At 36.5% G+C, this 16,070-nt stretch overlaps 1 pseudogene; it reads left to right on the top strand.

The window, feature by feature from the left end:
- Nucleotides 1–684: 684 nt before the first annotated feature.
- Nucleotides 685–1,052, top strand: LOC101723900 (small ribosomal subunit protein uS10 pseudogene; annotated as a pseudogene).
- Nucleotides 1,053–16,070: the final 15,018 nt, after the last annotated feature.

Below are 16,070 nucleotides of genomic sequence, written 5' to 3'. Positions count from 1 at the left end.
ACTAGAAGTCAAAAGTTTATCAGGAGGCGAGAAAAAAAAACTCTCAGGGTTAAATGGAACTCCACAGAAATTCAAACATGCTTAAATAAAATTTTCTCTTGGGCTTTAATTCTGGTCTTTGATTTGCATTCTTCTAAAAATATTAAATGATGTTTTAAATACGGCAGTCTTTTTGTATCTTTCATTTAATCACAAACCTTTGACTTGGGGCATGGTTAATAACATTAAATATTAGGCTTACATTGTTAGCTTAATAGCAAGTGGAAAGGATGGCTTTGTAATTGTATGATTTTTCTCACTCAAGCCTATGCTTTTAATAAGTCAGCTTAAAAATTCAACAGACAGTCTAATATTAGGGTACTTACCAGAGGAACCACTCATCCAAGAAAGAGGCATAGCCAGTGGAAATCACTTAGAATTTAGAAATGAGTGAGTTCTACTGAGTTTATCCTTAAAAATTATTTAAGGATATTTAATAAATTAGTATTAATACACCTAAGACGGTATTAATTAGACATATAGCATTTTAGCTTCCATGAATATTGCTAGCTAGTTTTTCAATAACATTTGATAATAGTCATTCTGAAGAAGAGGCGGCTGTGGGTTAGAGGCTGTGGGCTCAATTTGCTCCTGCTCCTGACACTACTGTTCACTCTGGCTGAGGAATAAGCTGGTCAGGAAAACATGGCTTTTAAAGACACTGGAAAGACACCTGGAACCTGAGGTGGGGAGTCAACGAATTAGGATGGCCAGTTGCAATGTGAAATCCCTGGAGAAGGTGTGTGCTGCCTTGACCAGAGGTGCAAAGATGACCAGAGGTGCAAAGATAAAGAATCTCAAAGTGAAAGCACCCGTTCTCACGCCTCCTAAGACCTTGAGAATCACTACAAGAAAAACACCTTGTGGTGAAGGTTCTAAGACATGGGATCATTTCCGGATGAGAAGCCACAAGCGACTGATTGATTTGCAGTCCTTCTGAGATTGTGAAGCAGATTGCTTCCATCAGTATTGAGCCAGGAGTGGAGGTTGAAGTCGCCATCATAGATGCCTAAGGGAACTGTTTTAATGAATGGATAAACAATTGTTTAAAAAATTTTTGAGAATAGAATGAACAGTCACTAACTCTCATTAGAACCTTCCCCACTCTATCAAAAAAAAAATTAGAGCTAGATTACTTATATATGAAAGTGTGTTGAATACAGTTACACAAAATTTAGCAATGTTATTAGTAAGGAAACTTTAATATTTACATTTTTTCCACATTTTGGCTTCTCAAATTTCTTTGTTTTTACTGAATAGACTAGAATCTATATATTTCCCCTTGCATATCTGTGGACCCAAATAACTAGCCTAATGTTATGGATACTTTCTAGTTTGGGCTATGTCTATTCAAATCAGTTTCACAAAAAACAGCTCAAAGGTAAGAAATAATCTCAAAATAGATTATAAAAAGAGTGCTTATGGATATTCAGTGGTTTGAGTACAAGATTTAGAGGTACTGGTATCGGAATATCAATTTTATCTGAGCATATTTATATCTATACCTTTTCTTTTTAGTAAAAGAAAGGTTTATGTTCATATCTATTTATCTTGATTGGTCAAGACAGGTAGGTAGATAGATGACACTGGTAGTGCCATTTCTGTAACAAAGACTATTACTTATCTATCTATATCCACTCTCTCCTTTTTTTGATAATAGGCCTGACTTAAGCTAGCCAACAACCCTTTCACCTACAGTCTATGTACAGCATTAGTATGGCTATGTGCCCAGATTCTAAGTAATAGGATGACCACAGAAGTGATACATATGCTAACTTGAGCCTTCTCACTCAAAGAGAATGTGTGTGCATGCCCAGCTGCTTGCTGTCAGCCTGGGAGATGACAGCGATGGAACTTTCTATGCGGACCTCAGGAAGACAGCTGTGTGTTGAGGATCATTGCATCTTCTCTTCACCTTTGGATCTCTGAACTCTGGAATACTGTAGGAGAAATAGATAATTCAATTATTTTAAACCACTAGTTTGGATTCTCTTTGTTGTAGCATTTTAACATATATCCAATTTAACATATCTTGTTAGGGAGAATAAAACGATGGGAGTGGTTATCAAAGATACTTAGTGGGGCCAGGGATTTAGCTCAGTGGTTCCCCCGCCTGCCTCGCAGGCACAAGGTCCCAAGTTCTATCTCCGGTACCAAAAAAAAAGATACTTAGTGAATGAGAAATTGTATAAGGCTGGAATTACCAAGAAATGTCATGACAAATTTTGCCATAGTCCATGTGTCTACTTATGCAAAACAGAAATGGAAAAATGGACACATGTTGTTCGATGAATTCCTCCATAAAAGATTTTAAAAATTGAATTCCAATAACCTGTGCTATTGCTTTCAAGTATTAAAATCAAGCAACAGCCTTTCATTTTGTATCTATCAATTCATACCAACAGTTCTTGATACTAGGGTAGGAAAAACCAGTAATGTTAGAAATTGCTTTGCCTCTATTATAGCTGTCTTCATACTAAATCCATGAGTGAAACAAAGTTTAAAGTATGCTCCAGGCTTGGCGTGTAGCTCAATGGTAGAGCACATGCTTAGGAATGTGAGGCCCTGGGTTGGAAAATCAATCAATAATTACAGCAAGTTGGGTATGTTTTCATGATGATGTGAAACTTTCTGAAAAAAATCAAAAGAATACAATATACTGTAAAAACATAAGAGTTATCGTTATCATCAGTATTATTTTTATCATTATTCATAGACTTTTTTCTTTTTCAAATTGTGGGAGCTACATAACCAAAGCTTGAGGACCGAGATAGGGAGCAGAGAAGTATATAGAAGAATAAAAAGAATACTCCTGAAAATATTAATAGATTAGTAGCATAACCTATTAATAGAATAATTATACCTCCAAAAAGTCTGAATTTATAATTTAGATTTTGAGTGCTATGCCCTTAAAAAAACTTTTAGCTATACACATTCATGTCATTTTTTAAGGCTACATAAATGAGAGCAATTGGGAAAAAAGTGGGAAAGCTTTCAAAAAAAGCTTTGAGATAAGAACTACTGAATTTGACATTAAGCAACATATATTTTACCTAATACTAGCTCATTCTCTTGTAGGGAGATTTGATTTAAAACTGTACAACTTATGACCTTAGAATCATGACTGATAGTAAATAAACTAGAGATATTTATAGTTAAATAGCAGACTAAAGTAGCATACGGTTATTTATCTTGATTCTTTCAGGAGCAAAACTTTATTTCTTTTATTTAATCTCTTATTTCTTTTATTTAGAACTGCTGTTGGCAAATTTCCTATAAAGTAACAAATAGTCAATGTTTTAAGCTTTGTAGGGTGACATTTAGAGCAAAACCAGCCATAGATGGTATGGAAACAAACAGACATAGCTATATTTCAATAAAATTGTTTATGCACACTGAAATTTGAATTTTTTAATAATTTTTACATATCATAAACTATTAGTCATAGGATTGCTTTGAAACATTAAAGACAACAAGTCCATGTTTAATTCTTAGGCCTTCCCAAAATGAGCAACGAGTCAGATTTGGTTTAAAGTCCGTAGTTTGCCAATGGCTGATTTAGATTGATTCCAAAACTAAAGCAATAAATACAGACACACTTACCTAAATTCACCCTATATAAAATGAATCTTAAGTATGTACCTTACTTACAGCAATTAAAGTAGTCACAAGAGGCAATTGAAAGGCATTCATTCAACAAATACTAGTGAGATTCTATAATGTACTAAAAATACAACACAAATGCACTCTCTCCCCTCATGGAAATTATTCTCCAGTATTTGAAACAGACATTAATAAATACCTTATGTGAATAAATTGAAAATGCCCATTAATTACAATGTCTAGTTTAATTCAAATGTTAAATAAAGCTATGATTCCCAATACAGTTTTATTTAGTTTAATTATAAATTTAAAACTTCTAACTTTCAATGACAGTGTTCTAATGATTTGAAGTTGAGCACACTGAACTGTAAATTTTTAGACTAGTAACTCAAACGTGAAGACTGAACAGACTTAGCTGTTAGACAAATATATAAATTACTCTGTATTTTATGCTCTTGACCACATTTTCATTGATTGAATTTAACAATTTCAATTTTAGTGGTTTCACATTAAATCCATGAGATCCTGTAGATTACTACTAAAATATAGAGATACACCCTCCCCAAGCATTCTCAAACTAGGCAAATTACTTACCAAACTTCAACTGTTAATCCAGAAATAACAATAATAATAGTAATAGGTACTACTTGGAAAATTTACTGTGTTCATTATATAACATTATAATTGCACAACATATTATATTATCATGCTTTATTTTCACACAGCTCTATGAAAAAGATTTTATATTATTATGTCTATTGAAAACATGAAATATTAAGTGGCAGAGATCACAATGTGAACCCAGATCTTTCTAAGGCCCAAATATGTGCTCTGTACCATTAGCCTATATAATTTTCAGGTATTCACTGTAAGTAAAAATATGGTAAATGATATAATAAGGCACATAAAATTTAATGAAAGCACAAGTTAATAATATTAATAGTATATAATATTCGCTGGGCAATTACACTATGCTAAGCACTTTTTAAAAAGCTTTCTCCGAATTATAAGATTTAGTCTTTACTAAAGCTCCATAAGGTAGGTGTGATTATTACCCCCATTTCATAAACCAGAAAACAAGAGTTTCTGTCTTGGAATATTACTCTGAAGATAAGGTGAGGACAGACCCCAAAGAGTTTAGTTACTACTGAAGTAGTCGTATCAAAAAAATGCTATTTCACATTATCTATCATACATTTTGATTCTTATTTATACTTTCAATTTCTCACACCAGAGAAACTATTCGGTATTTACACATGTCCTATTTATTTCACTTAAAGAGAATGGCCTCAATGTGGATCCATTTGGGGAAAGGGAAGTGGGAGAGGTAGGGGAAGGAAAAAAGGGAAAGTAATAAATATGGGGGAAAGTAATAAATATGGGAGAAAGGAAAAAATGGAAACACAGTCTTTGTAAATAGGGAGGGCTGGAAGGGTTGAAGAGAGGGCAGGGGAAGGGGGAAGAAAACGTGAACCAAGATGGATTATGTAAAGGTATAAATTCCCAATGATGAATATCATCATATTGTATACCTAAAATGTACCAACAAAATTAATGAATACTGGGGCCGGGGATTTAGCTCAGTGGTTTCACCACCTGCTGCGCAAGCACAAGGACCCAAGATCGATCCCAGGTACCAAAAAAAAATTAATGAATATAAAAGATCCTGGATTAAGGAACTATGGAAGCAAAAACTGTGAAGAAAATAGGTCTTGATTTCATTAATTCAAATAGGCAAGTGAAGGAGGATGCACAGGCTTGGATAGAAAGCTGAAGAGTGAAATGTGTAAATTATTAGGAGTCTGAGATCCTGTGTCACTCTAGGAAGCAAAAGTAAGGAGATAGTTGAGCATGTGACTCATGGTAAGAATGTAGGCTGAACAGATTTATTTGGCTGTCAAAAATAGGAAGTAATGTCATGGATTTTGGTGAGCCATTTAGAAATAGAAAAGAATGAGAAAGAAAAGATTTGAGGACAGAACTGTACAGAACAGTTATAGGAAAGGGATAAGTGGAGAAAGAGCTATCTCTGAAAAGGACTGACGGATATGGTTAGAGAGGGACAAGGAATATCAAGAAAAAGTGATGACGCAAAAGAATCAAGTACTGAAGGCAAGTGAATCAGACTGGTACCACCCAAAAGTAGGTTAACTAGCAGATAATTTGAGACTCCCTGTAAGAAGTAGATTGCAGCCTAAGTCACAATATATGTGTGTTCCTTAATTATGACATATGTGTAACTCTTGAAGAGATCAATAAGTAGTTACTGAGCATCTATGATCTCATCACAATATGAGGTGAAAAAAATATGACAGTAAAGAAATCACACGAGAAATAGATGTGAACAGGTCTGAATCACACAGTATTTGTGCTACAGTAAGAATTAATGTAGTTTTATTAGTGGAGCACATTTGGGGAACACACATCACACCTTAGGCTGTTGTGGTAGAAGTGTGTAAGGGAAGCATTGTGGGTGGTAAAGTAATTTCTAGGATGAAGAATGCATTCCAACTTGCTGAATGTGGCAGGGACATTAATGTTCCATGTCATATTCACCAGAACTCATGCTGTCTTATCTTTGCTGACAAAAAGGGACTTTGCAGGTTAAGCCAGAATCTTGTGGTGGGGAGATTATCTTACAGAAGTTAGCCCAATATAACCACAAAGGGGAGGCAGGGGAGTCAGCAGCAGAGAAGAGGAAGATGTGATGACGGTAACAAAGTCAGAGAGAGCCTTGAAGATGCTGCAGTGAAGAAGGGTGGAGCCTGAGGCTAGGGAATGCAAGTAGCCTCTGGAAGCTCATAAAGGCGCAAGAATTGATTTTCCCTTATAAGCTACAGAAGAAAAACAGTACTGATGACGTTTCAATGTTAGCTTAGTGAAAAACAACCACACTTCTGACTTTCAGAACTATCAAGCCACAACTTTAGATTATTTTAAGCCACTGTGGCAGCTCGTTACAGCAGCTGCAGGAAACTAATACACTATGTAAAAATGAGGAAATTTACATTTAACATTCTGAATTTGGTTGTAACAAGCAATATTTTCTGCCTGTTAGATCAATGCTGCTGAAATACTCTCTAAGACATCTTATCACTTTCTACAGAAATTCTCCAAACTTTGTCATCTATAATGCTCACCAATAGACTTTGATAACATAAGAGAAGAAAAGTCTATTTAACTGAATTACCTATGTAATATACACCTGCTACTAGTCTTTACCCACGTTTTACCCTTCATCCCATTCTCACTCCTTGTGAGCTCTCAACTTATACTATATCTTCAGCTTTGAGAGATCAGGTGTTTCATGACTGAAGAAAACTGAAACACAAGCACCACACTTTTATTAACTTAATCAAAATACATAATATTCAATCAATACTTTTATTCCTTAAATTCTTTTATTGGTACATTTTAGGTACACAATACATTTACTTTTATCTTTGGGAACTTGTACCTTTACATGATGTATCTTGGTTCTTATTTTTTCTCCATTCCCCTGCCCTCCCTTCAACCCCTCCATCCTTCCCTATTTACAAAGGCTTCGTTTCCATTTTTCCCTTTTCTCATATTTTTTCTTTCCCTTCTTTCCTTTCCCCTACCCCTTCTATTTCCCCTTCCCCTTTGCCCCTTTTCTTCCTATTTCACATTATCGATTATTCATTTTAATCCTTACTTACACTTTCAGTTTCTCATACCAGAGAAACTATTCGGTATTTACACATGTGTCCTATTTATTTCACTTAAAAGTATGGCCTCAATGTGCACCCATTTAGCTGTAAATGTCTCTAGTTTGTTGTTCTTTGTGGCTGAGTACTACTCCGTTTTATAAAAATACCCACATCTTCTTTATCCAGTCTCCTGTTGATAAGCAATTGGGCTGTTTCCAAGCTTTAGCTATTACGAACTGTGCCACTATAAACATGGGTGCACATATATCGCTGTGGTATGATTCTTATTTGGATATAGAATATAGTATCCATGAGCATTTCTTCTTTGTCTATTAATTACTTCCACACAAGAAAAAATAACTCAGTAGCTGGCATTGCTCACTGTGAAGAAAATGCTTGGTGCACCTTTAATTCTTCCAGAGCAGCTAATTATACAACTGGCTTTCAAATATTTTCTAACTGGAACAATGTGGAGAAAAAAAGATCATGCAATTATACGACTGCTCAGGATATACTATATTCAAGTTTAAAATGCTTCAAAAGAATAAAAACAAAAAAAGTTTTCTTTAAAAATAAAGTCGAATATCAAAATAATTTATACAAGGATGACACGGAAATGCAGGGTACAAGGTGGATATTATATTACATTAAATAACTTATAATATCTAAACTAAGAAGAAAAGGAGAAATAGTTGTCTCAAGCAGTGAAGCAGAATTGGCAAATAGAAAATCATGAAAGAAACATACTTGAGCGTTTCTTAAAGTGTGCCTTACAGATCAGTAAACCCATATACACAAAAGAGGACGGTGAAGTAATTGTGGGAAGTACGAATACATTTTATTCTAAAAATGCCAAGATGTGCATGAGTATATTTACCACCCTGAAAAATCTTTCAGGAAAGCAAAAATTGAATTTGTTTAATGAAATGTTTTCCTAACTATGTGACCTTTGACTAATCTTACCTCTTAAAATCCCATTTAACTACTGTCATATGGAAATATTTAGGGAAGTACTGCATGACAGCATGGTCACCAAATTTTTCTGTAAAGGTCAAGTAAGAAACACTTTTCAGAGTTTTCAGAGGTTTCAGAGTTCACACAGTCTCCGTGGCAACTACTCAACTCCACCACTGCAGCCTACACATAGCCATACATTAAGGGATGGTGGCTGTGATCCAAAAATTTATTTACACAAACACATCAGAGCAGATTTAGTCTGTGGGTCATGGTTTGCTGACCCCTGAAATGGAACCCTGATACTTCTGTCAGGAACAGAAGCTGAAAATTCACCATCTTTTTTCCAGGAAGATTTGTCTTCAAGTGTTCTTCAAGGAGCAATGGTCTTGAGAAATCTCTTTGAACTTTACTGTGACATTAAAAAATGTAAGTGTAGGCAGTGGTGGTCTAGCTTTGCATAAAGGAAAGTTATATCCCAAATGTTAGAACATCCACAGCATCCAGCTCAACACAAATCAGTACCTACAGTTTAGTGGAAAACCTAGGATAACAATGCAGACTTTAAATAGCTATATGTTCCCAAGCAAATGCAAAGTATTAACCTGGGTAAACACTTCAAAGACAGAATTAAGACAAACATATTTACTAAATGTGCTAGAAAGTTGAAAAGACAGTATTTGTGCTCCTGATTTTATTTTAATTAGTAATTATCCAAGTTGCAACATCATATTTTCATAAAGTGATATATTACTCCAGGCAAATGACTGAATTTGAGAGGTAAATTAAACTTGTCTCCTTACACCTACCTAAAGACATCTATTCTACCAAAGTTCCCATCAAGACAACTTTATCATATGAGGAAAATAACCTCAGAGAATTAAAGCATAAAATGATGATGTAAAACACAGCATTTTCCCTCATTACAGTCCTTACTTTGCTATCATTATGTTGTTTAGAAGCTCATACAACTTATCAAATTAGCAAAATATTAGCAAGTATTATAGTCTTGAGTCCCAACATTAGTTTTGATCATTTAGTCCATTTCTTAAATTCTCCGGAGGCTTGAATGACCTTTGGCAATTCCATTAAATGATCTGTTCTTTTTTCAGCAAATGTCATTTCCCTAATCTAGTAATTAATAAAAAATGAAGACGTTTATTCAGTGAATATTACTTGCTTTCTTTTTATGCTACTGTGTGTTTTTTTTGCATAATAGTGAGATTATTACTGTTACTAACATTTAATTAGGTTGTTTGATCCTTGGTTAAACAAGTCTGCAGATTCCCATGACCCTACCTATGAAGACCAGCCCAACTATTTGAATGAATATTGATGTCTTCATATAGAATGGCAAAGTCCTTCATTCTTTGACTACTGAATTACTAGGCTATGATCATTAGAAAACATATGATACACCCCAAACAAGAATGCTTGCTTTTTCACAGAAATTAAAATTCTAGTGAAAAGCTTAGGATACTAGTTTATATTTTATCATCATGATTTTGTCAAGACAAAACTCCACAAACAAGAGATTTTTCTATTTATTCAAAGTTTAGGTATAAGTGGTAATAGCTATATTCATATGGAACAGAGTATAAATTGACCGTTCAAAGTATTCTGGATTTCAATAGACTGTCCACTGTCAACAGGATCTTTAACTTTGTACCTGAGGCAATTTCTTATAGGACCCAAATGTACCCTTCTGTTGTCAGCCCTCCTCCTCCTTCTCTCCACCCTCTCTACCTTTCCCTCCACCCCCTCTACCATTTCACAGTAATGCACAAACATACCAAGCTGTCGACTGCTATGTAAATATCCCATCTTGGTCCCTGCTTCCCCACTTACCTAAAATGACCTTTCCCACCTCATCTCTACAGTTAATGGTCATCCTTAAAGACTACCCAAACATGATTTCTTCTATTACCTCATACACTGATGATCATCCTGATGATTATCTGTGGGCCAAGTGTTGTTTGTGTCCTGGAGAGGCACTGGTGAGCAAGGTAGTTTCTACTCTACTGGATCTCACGTTTACACAAAACTCTACATCTTATGCTCTTCCTTAGCTCAATGTGGAATCACACATCTCCCCAAACAAGAAAATTGTTTTCCCTCCACTGTCCCTCTACCTCCCTTCTAGAGAGGGTTTCTATAGTTTACTTCATAAAATTTCTAGAAACAGATATTTACTCATTGGTTTTACTTACTCACTCCCCCATCCTTCTTCAGCTCACTTTTTTTTTAACCCTTCAACTTTCACAGAGCTGGTTGCTGTGTGTCTGAGTTCAGGAGTCAGGAAGGTTCAAATGCAACAGTCCCTTTCTATCACAGGGGATTCATTCCAAGAGCCCTGCCAGGTGCTGAAACCGCAGGTAGCACAGAACATTGTATATAGGTTTGTCCCTATCCAAACATACCTATAAAGAAGTTTAATTTATAAATTAGGCACGAGAGATCAGCAATATCAACTAATGATAAAAACAGAAAAAGTAAAACAATACATTGGAATAAATGTCATTGAAAACATAAATTGTTGATTTATGGAATTTTCTGTTTATTATTTTCAGGTTGCTGTTGACCACAGGTAACTGAACCTGTGAAAAGGGGGGCCAAGGACGAGAAGGGACCGCGGAGTGCTTCACAAGGTGAGACAGGTCAGGTGGCCTCGTGTGCCGCCACAGCTCCCTCTGTGAGACAAGGACAACAACATCCAATCCGCTGGCTTGTTCCGTGGATTAAGAGAGCCACCATGTCTAAGGGGTCTGGCAAGACTGGTGCAATAGTTTTCACTTCGGTATTTACTTCAGAATTGCTTTTGCTTGCTGTTCTTCACCTCTCTCTCTGCCTTGAAAGCTCTCCTTCATGTGGCTTCCGTATCAGGACCATCTTCGCTTTCCTCCTCCCTTTCTGGCTGTGCCATCTCAGTGTCACGAATCCCTTCCCTCCAGTCCCTCCTGATTGTCATTACTCTCCTCTTTTTCATTCTATGTACTTCATTCACACCCATAAGTTTTATTTACCAGTAAATAATAAGGAACCCCAGATCTTTATTTCTAACTTTTTTTTAACTTTTACACCTCTGTGCAACAGATTCCAAACCATCTTTGTGTAGGTCTTCAGCAGGACTGTCAGCTTCAATGCCACTGATGGTAGGAAACAGGGCAGTAGGCTTTGTGATGAGAAGAGGATCTGAGCATGGGGGAGATGGAAGGGTGAAAAGGGGAAAGAGAGGTAAAAATGACCAAGATGTGATCTGTACATGTATCAGTTCCTCCACGATGATGTAGTTAGTATGTATTGCACACAAACAGGAATACCAAAAATTAGAAAGTCAATAGCAACACTCTGGCAATCAGCTTCTCTCCCCTGAATGCTGCAAGGACCAGCACATCTACCAGGTCCCGGGTTCAGACCAACCAGATGGTGCCTGGGCTCGGCCCCTCTTCTCTTTCCCTGAACCAGTAACTCACTTGCCACCTTCCAGTTCTCCACGACCTGGGCTCCCAGTCCACTGGCGCTGCACTGCTCTGGGGCAGAGACCATGGCCTCTTGTCTGCAGAAGTGCTCCTAGCCCATGGCCATGCCTTCAGGCTCGCAAATTTCCAATCCATCTGCACACAGCAGCTAACAAGATCTTTCAAAACGCAAATCGGATCATGCCATTGCCCTGCTTAAAATCCCGCAATGACTCCCCAAAGCTTTGGGGATACAGTTCAAACTCGGCAGTTTACTTCAAGGCCCTCTGCCTGAGCCAGATCAGTGCCCTTAATAGCTCCCTTCCCATCCATTCGGGAGGCTCCAAGTGCCCTATAAAAATCTGCCGCTGCTAGGTTCCGGCTGCTCAGGAAATTCCTCCAAGCTGCACATCACACCCTCGCCGATCTGTCAAAGCTTTAAGCCTCCTCTGTCATCTCAAGTCACCAGTTTCTCAGTGCCCCGCTCAGACATGAACGCTTCCTGGTGGCCTCCGGAGACATCAGATCTTCCGGCTTTCAAATTCTTGTCTCCAACCAAAGCAGTGTCCTCTACTCGGGGCTTGCGCCTGCATACAGCAGCCCAAGAGCTGGTGCAGCCTCCCCCGACACTGCCCTCCAGGCCTGCCCAGGACCTATTCTTCCCTCTGCCTGAGGAGGCCCTGAATTATCTCCGTGAACTCACTGATTCTGAGCTTCTTCCAGAGGGAGTATTTGCTGCTCCCCATCAATTCATGTGATCTCATACCTTAATCCCATCCCACCGGCTGCCCCTTTACACCCATTATTCCCACACCAGCCCGTATCACCACCGCCAACATGGGCACCCACCAGTTTACTCAAGCCAGCGAAAGTCTCAACTCTTGGAAGCTTTTGACAACACCCACCTGGTCTCCAACAGAACCTCTCTCCTACCATTTAAATCCCTCTACAAATCTAACATAATTTGTCTATTGTTTAAAAGTTGTTTTATTTCCCTTTCTCATAAATTAGATGGTCAGACCCTGGAGTCAGGGAAAAGTAATGAATGTTTGTTTCCCGGTGCCTGCTACCGTGTTTAACATAGCACGAGTACCTAAAGTACGATTTTGCAATGAATGAGCAAATTAATTTCACAGACCTGAAATAAACTGAATAAATATCATTTTGAATTTGGGGGGGGGGTACACAATTATCATTTGCCCAGGATTTTTAAACGTAGCTCCAAGTGTACATTAATATTAGTATTCTTAAGCTAGGCATACTCAAAAATATCTTGAAGAATCACATGACACGCTTCTACTTTTAACTTATAATGTATTGACTCCTTAAAAAATGAAATCAATGCCCATCTATTTCCTTCTGTAAAAGGCCTGTATGATGAGGCAGAGTCTCAGCAGAGTTTTCCCGTGAGCAGAATTATGTCGTATATTTGATGTGGATAGATTCCCACCAGGGAATAAATAAGATACCTTCATTCTTTCTCAATGCGCATTTGCAAGGCTCATAGGAAGGAATATTTGCATTGCAACTTTCTGAGCAACTTAACTCCTGTAGTGTTTTTAATTGTGCCATTTATACCTGACACTATTATCCCTATGACTAAATGTAATATCACTGAGCGTAGATAGTTATTGGATATATTATTAAAACTGGTAAAGATAAATGTATGAAATAGAGAATGCTAATATTATTTGCCTGATTTAGCATTTCGTACTTCTTAGCTCTAACCCACACACACAGCATCTTCATATTGTACTTTGTGATATATAGTAATGTTTGTAATAGCCAACATTTAGTGAGTGATCCTTATGTGGCAAAGTGCTACAAGAATTTTATGTGTATGTTAATATTTAGCCCATACAACAATCCTAAGAAACAGGTAATAAAATTATTCTTTTTCTTTCAGTTAAAGAAACAGAGACAAAAGTAAATAGGCTAAGATCATTTAGCTAGAGAGTAATATAGTCCAAACTGAAATCTAGGCAGTCTAATTCCAGATCTGTGCTCTTCATCTCTTTGATATCTTTGTACATACTACAGTATAATAAAAAAATAAAAAGCTTAGCATGGTTCTACCAAGAAAAGTGTTTAAGAGAAAAACCAAACAGAAAAATGCTTTCCTTCCCATAAATTGAACTATATATAGGCTATAAAACTCATGTTTCATTCAGGCCCACATACATTTCATGATAATTCTTGATTTACCTTTTCACCCTGACATCAAATGGTGTTCAACTTCATGCCTGCAATACATGAGAAAGACCCTAGTATATAAAGGTGCCAAATAAGGATTTAACAGTTACATTTATGAATACATAGCTACAAAAGTGGAATCTGATTAATGAAGTTTTAAAACCATACATGAAGCTCTGTGATATTTTGTTTTCAGTATTCCATTTAATGCTCAATTAAATGAGGTTGAAATTATTAGATCTTTTTCACATACATTTTCTATGGTTTAGAGATGATAAATAACTTCCCCAAGGTCACACGGTTGGGATTTAAACACATATCTGCATTACTATAAATGTGTGTTGATATAATGTTCATTAAGCACCTTTAATATACTCTTAATATTAAGAGACAACAAACAGCTGGTTCTGGTGGTGCATACCTGCAGTCTCATCAGCTACCCAGAAGGCTCAGGAAGGAGAATTACAAGTTTAAGGCCAGCCTGAGCGTTGAGATCTTGTCTCAAGAACAAAAACAAAATATTGTAAAAAGGACTGTAAGGTGCATAGTTGGCGTGCAGGAGACCCTGGGCTCAATCCTCAACAGAGAAGGAAGGAACAAAGCAAGAAAAGGAAGGGAGGGAGAGAGGCCAAGCATCATGCAGATTTGCCACATCCCTGTCCAGTACGGAAATTGTGTGTTTTTATTAGTCTCAGTTTCTAACTGTATGATTCTGAAACATCAACACTGCCCTTCTTGCAGGCATGCCTATGTAAGGCCAGTAGATTCACAAATTTTTTGACCCAAATACTTTTACCCTTCTTTTAAATTCATCTTTGTTGCTAATAAAAATGGTTGCAGAGGACATGACTTGAGGTCTAACGTTTAGGTGGAAGAAGGAGATATCTTCCGTGGGCTACGCTGCATGCAAAGTCAGTGGAGCGGGGAGTCTGAGTGAATCGTTGAGAATCCAAACAAAACTCGAGTCCCACAATCTCCAAAGTTCAAGGTGAAAAAAAAAAAAAATGAAAATCTATTTGAAAAAAAAGTTAGAGGGTTCATTTTTGTTATAGTAGCATAAAAACAAAAACATATTTAGTGGACAGTAATGAAAAGTAAAATATGTTTTATACTTAGTAAAGGTAAGAATGGAAAAAATAGAAAATACCATCTAGGCAAGCATCTCATCATAGGAGACACCCAGTAAATATTTATTAAGTCAATGAATAAGATTTACATTTACTTCTACAAAACAGATGATGTTCCAATACAGTAAGCTTTTTTATGAAATACATTACAGTTATCAGAAATACATAATTAACATCTCCAACTGTTGAAAAAAGGTTAGCAATGACAATTCTAATATTCTAAAATAATTTTTATCCACTCTGGCCATGTGACTAATCTCTAACTAGATAAATAGTATACTGATTTGAAAGTACTTCTGTTACTTTCTCAGGAGCTCCAGAATTCAAGTTATGTTCTGCTTTCTTTTTTTTTTTTTTTTTTTTTTTGGTACCAGGGATTGAACTCAGGACCTTGTACTTGCAATGCAGGAGGTAGAACCACTGAGCTAAATCCTCGGCCCTATTCTGCTATTTGTTGGTGGTACAGTTAAAAAAAAAAACCAAGCATGCAAAAGTATTAAAATGAGAGATGTTTTCTATTGCTGCTTAGGATCTTGTTTATTCATAGTTCTATTTTTCTAAAAATCAAGAATTTAAAAATTTTAAATTCTTATTAAATTACACTGTGTATAAAGACAAACTTCATAGAAGTTCAGTGTTCTACTGAGCTGCGGTTCTCTGAGGTGGTAGCAACTCATTAATTTCTCATATAACACTGGAATCATTAGTCAACTGACCATATTTTACAAGGCAGAAAATATGTTGTTCTAAACGTGAAATGACTTGAAGTAAACTTGACCAGAAACAAGCAATGAAGCTAGCCAAATAATTTGTTTTGCTTCTCATTCTAACAATAAAGACTGACTCTTTCAGAACCCTGCCCAGGAATAGCCAATACCATTAATTTTCTTCTCTACCTGGCCAATTTAATACCAGACATCAAGACCTAGTTTAATGGGAACCTCTACATTATTATTTCCTTTAATTTTGCTGCAACTTTCATGACATTTTTCTAAAATTTTGTTTAAAAAATAGAATTGTTTTTA

This window comes from Heterocephalus glaber, unplaced genomic scaffold (genome assembly GCF_053883595.1).
Source record: "Heterocephalus glaber isolate CG9 unplaced genomic scaffold, H.glaber_assembly_v1.0 deba00001442, whole genome shotgun sequence".
NCBI classification, from domain to species: Eukaryota; Metazoa; Chordata; class Mammalia; order Rodentia; family Bathyergidae; genus Heterocephalus; species Heterocephalus glaber.
Note: the sequence above shows the minus strand (reverse complement) of the source record. Positions and strands in the feature narration are given on the sequence as shown.